The sequence below is a fragment of the Phoenix dactylifera genome, unplaced genomic scaffold (assembly GCF_009389715.1).
Source record: "Phoenix dactylifera cultivar Barhee BC4 unplaced genomic scaffold, palm_55x_up_171113_PBpolish2nd_filt_p 000590F, whole genome shotgun sequence".
Taxonomy (NCBI): Eukaryota; Viridiplantae; Streptophyta; class Magnoliopsida; order Arecales; family Arecaceae; genus Phoenix; species Phoenix dactylifera.
In genome coordinates, this window is record NW_024067989.1 from 21779 (window position 1) to 27001 (window position 5223).

The window sequence follows — 5223 nt, forward strand, 5'->3', positions numbered from 1 at the left end:
CTCAAATTTTAGTTTTGGCAAACCTATTACAGAATCTCTTTTAACTAGTTTTGATATTATATCCATATTTGCATGACCTAACTTACGGTGCCATGACCAACTTGCATCATTAACCTTAGTATCACTAGCTACTAAGCAAGGATTATTTTTGGCAAGATCTTCAAGATCTACTACGTACACATTACCACGTCTTATTCCTTTGAATACTAAGCTATTGTCACTTGAGTTGGTTATGATGCAAAGAGTTGGCTTAAACAGAACATCAAAACCTCTATCACATAATTAACTTACGCTAAGTAAGTTATGCTTAAGACCATCTACAAATCGTACATTATCAACAAAGGTTGAAGAGGTGATTTGTACTTTACCTATACCAACGATGTGACCTTGGTTATTATCTCCAAATATCACAGCACCTCCCTTTTTAGGCTCTAGGGTGAAGAATTGCTTCTTGTCACCCATCATGTGTCTTGAGCAGCCACTATCCAAGTACCAACAGTTTTTGTCGACTTTGGCTGCAAGACACTCCTACACAAGGAAATCATACAATTTTAGGTACCCAAGTTTTCTTGGATCCTTCAAGGTTAGTAATGTTGGTTCTTTTTGGAACCCAAACCTTTTTAATTTTTCTTTTAGCTTCTACTTTTCTATGGTCACACACATTAGCTTTATGTCCTACTTTTCCATAGCAAAAATAGGTTATATTCTTAGTTTTACTTTCCCCTGCTTTCACAAAGAAGTTTTTAAAGAGCTTTTGCTTATTCTTAGGTTTATACCCTAAACCAGCTCTATTAAACACAGCTCGTTGATTATTAAGTATCATTTCCAATTTTTCAGAGCTATATGTAAACTTTTCAACAATAGGTTTGTATTTTTCAAGTTCTTTTATTAGCTTTTGTTTTTCTGTTTTCAGTATGTTTAAGTCTTTTGTGAGATTATCTTTTATAGTTTGTTTACCATTTTTAAGTTCTGAAATTTTCTTGGTTAGTTTTTCGTTATCTTTAATTAAAGTATTAGTTTTTTGAATTAACATTTGATTGTTTGTTTTAAGTTCTAAATTTTTTTTAATGATAAAATCCTTGTCCTTAATTAATTTATCGTATTTATGGAGTGAGATTGATTAGTTAGTTTTAGTTCTTTATTCTTAAGATTTATTATCTTATATTCATCCATTAGTTCATTAAAAGCATCATACAATTCATCAAAGGTAAAATCTAAATGCGTTTAAGATGTTACCTCTTTTTCATTCGCCATAAAACAAAAGTTGGCCTTTTCCTCTTGTTCCTCATCCGATGATGATGATGATGAATCGGAGTCCGTCAAAGTGGAGACGAGGACTTTCTTTTTCTTATATTTGCTGCCCTTCTTCAGTAAGGGACAGTCAACTCTGAAATGTCCTGGCTTCTTGCATTCATAGCATCCGATTCCTTCATTTTTCCTTTCTTTACCTTTATCCTTGTTGTAGGAACTTGAGGGACCTCTCCTCTGATGAAAGGACTTCTTCCGGTTGATGAATTTTTTGAACTTTCGCACGAGAAGAGCCTCATCATCGTCTCCCTCATTATCTTCTTCTTCACTGCTGCTACTGCAAGATGGATCTTTGTTAGAAGAAGTAGATTTGAGGGCTATTACCTTTTTCTTATGAGAGGATTCTTCTTCGCTGTGTTGTTTCATCGTGAGCTCATGCGTCATAAGGGAACCAAGAAGCTCCTCAAGTGGCAGCTTGTTCAAGTTCTTGGCTTCCTGGATTGCCGTTACCTTGGCTTCCCATGACCTTGGTAAAGATCGAAGAATTTTCCTGACAAGGTCACTGTTAGCATAACTTTTGCCAAGACTTTTTAGACCATTGACGATATCAGTAAATCTAGTAAACATGCAAGTGATAGTTTCATTAGAATCCATTTTGCAGAAAGAGACTATTGAATTCATTGCGGTCTAAGGCACAATAAAGCACATTCATTGCTTTGGCATTTAGTTGTGCCTTCCTTATATCATTGTCATCCCAATCTTTTTCAAGTTTGGGTATAGTAATATCATCTACAAAAATTGAAGAAATGTATGGTCCATTAACTATGGTGCTCCAAATCTCATAATCTTGAGCTTGGATAAATATCCTCATCCTAGCCTTCCAATAGGTGTAGTCGATTTCATTGAAGAATGGAGGTCTATGGATGGATTGCCCCTCAATAAGAGAAGATCCAAATGGGGTTGTCATTTTGATCTTTTACTCTTTTAATATAAGAGTTTCGGCTCTGATACCACTAGTTGCCCAAGAAGACAACCCAAGAGGGGGAGTGAATTGGGTTTTAAGTACTTATTACAAATAAATACTTAACGAGTAACTAATTAAACTTTATTGCAAGCGGATTAATTAGTTTACTAGATGTAGTGAATGAAGGGGATGGAAGAGACAATGAACCAATCACAAACACAAGAGGTTTTATAGTGGTTTGGAGCTAACCCTTGCTCCTACGTCCACTCCCCAAGCTTCACTTGGGAGTTCACTATAATCCCTCGGATTACAGCCGGTTGTTTTACAAGTTCACAACCCAACTTGTTGTTTTACGAGATCACAACGAACTCGGTCGGTTTTCACAGGCTCACCGACTAAAACCATCCGATTATTTTTCCAGGATCACAATCGAACCCTTACACCGTTGGTTTTACCCTCGGCTCACCAACTAACCTTACAACCCTTGATTCAATCCCCTGATTGAATCAAGTAAGAAAATAGTTTGGGAAAATTACACGGAAAGCTTCTTAATAAGCAAATATTAAACAATATGAAAAGAGTGAAGTTAGAAGCCCTCAAACAGATTTTGGAAGTGGAAGAAGGGGCTTCTCGACTTTAGAGTCTCCTCTTTGAATGCGCTAAAGACTTGATGTCAGAAGGAGAGCCTTGAATGCGAAGGAAGGAGTTTGTAGGATGGACTTCAATTCGCTTCTTCCTTCTTTCCTTTGTATTTACTCTTGAGAGACTTTGGTTGGTGAAAATCACTTTTTCTTTAAATGGAATCTCTCTCTTGATGTCTATTACTGTTCACTCTGGCTATTTAAGCAGTCCACTTTGAAAACTAGCCATTAGACACCAATTTAGGGCCGTTCTGCACAATCTGCAACTCCTGACAATGTGTCCGTTGGGATTGGAGTCGACTCACTCGATCTGGAGTCGACTCGGCTGTTGCCGGAGTCGACTCATGCTTTACTGGAGACGACTCATCCACTGTTCAGAATTTGAATTAAAGTGCTGTCCCGTTCTGGAGTCGACTCGGCCAAACTTGGAGTCGACTCGCCAGTATCCGAAGATGACTCGGCCCTCTGAAGACGACTCGTTCTCAGGATTCCAGAGATCTTTCTTTCAGGTTTACTCCCTCGAGTCGACTCGGATTCTATTGGAGTCGACTCGGCTCTCAGAGACCGAAAAACTGATCTTCTGTCTTTGGAGTTGAACTGCCTCGGAGTCGACTCGGATCGTCTTGTAGTCGACTCGGCTCTCAGAGCCCGAAGTTGATTCTCTAACTTTTAGTCTTGCTTTCCCCTGAGAGTCGACTCTTGCTTGTTTAGGAGTTGACTCCCCAACCGTTGGAGTCGACTCGAATTCTTCTGGAGTCGACTCGGTAACAGGGTCCAGAAACCACTTCTCTGTCTTTCTGTCTGTTACTCCTTGGAGTCGACTCGGAACTATCGGGAGTCGACTCGGTAATCATCGGAGTCGACTCGAATTCTTCAGAAGTCGACTCGGTGACAGGGTCTGAGATTCATCTTTCTGTCCTGCTGTCTGTTCTTAGTCGGAGTCGACTCGCAGTGTGCCGGAGTCGACTCGAGCCTGTGCCAGAACATCTGAAACACTTGGAGTCAACTCGAAATCCTCCAGAGTCGACTCGAGTTTCAGCCTTTGACTTAAGCTGATTTCCACATGCACTCAAAAGAAGATTCTCACAAATTTTGCCTGAGATACTGGATTGAATTCATTAGTATAACATAAAATATACTCAAATGCTTTGGTCTCATCAAAATCAAATTGGGGTATTATCAATCACTCCACAACACAGATTCAGATTTTATAACTGACCCTGATGATAGAAAGTCTACATCAGGATATGTATTCTTATGCAATAGAGGGTCGATAACTTGGAAGGGTTCCAAACAACCAATTATTGCAGATTCTACCATGGAAGCTGAGTATATTGCCGCATCAGATGCTGCAAAGGAAGCATTCTGGTACAAGAAGTTTGTCGAGGAGCTAGTTGTCATGTTATCAGATGCCATAATACTTTATTGCAACAACAATGGTGCCATAGCACTGGCTAAGGAACCGAGGTCTCACCAGAAATCCAAGCACATAGAGCTACAATTTTATCTGATATGCAATTACTTCGAAAAGAAGTATGTAGAGGTGCAGAGAGTAGACTCTACAGACAACATAGCGGACCTATTCACCAAGCAGCTGAGTCAGCAAAAAACTGAAGCCCATCTTGAGAAGATGGAGCTTAGATACATGTCTGATTGGCTTTAGTGGAACTGGGAGATTGTTAGAAGTATGCCCTAAAAGCTAATGTGGTAGACACATATTTGTAATATAGGATATAAATTTGTACTTGACCCTTATTATATATTAATAACATTGGGCATTATTTTCATTCATATTTGTATGTGTCCATGAATCGTTCAAGGAATTAATAAGATGATGACACATATTCTCAAGAGTTGAAAATTTGAGGCATATGTCATTAGTGATTAATTCCTAGATGTTCCTGATCGATAGATCATCACGAGAACGGTGATCGATCCGCCGAGATTAGTACACAGATCACTTAGTCAGATGGATGAGTCTCGAATCTGCAGTGTGGTGATACTGGAATGATTGTGCAAGTGCTTGTTAGAGAATAAGGGTACTGAGTGTGACCAAAGCAAGTAGTCACATGGATGTCTATCCACTCGTCAGTGACATATTTATGCTGCAGTTGTATGATTGGTCCTTGAGGATGATAGTGTTATTTTGATGATTAACACAACCATTGAGGGAATATCTAATTAAATACTATAAGTTAATTTGATACATCATTACTGAGTTCAACACTCTCGGTACATTAAAAGAATGAGATCAAGATGTATTTCAATGATTAATAATGAGATAAAATTAGTGATAGAAAAGAGATAGTGAATTCTAAATTCTAATTCGGCAAAGTTTCAAGTGAAACGTACTCTTAAGGGGACAATAGT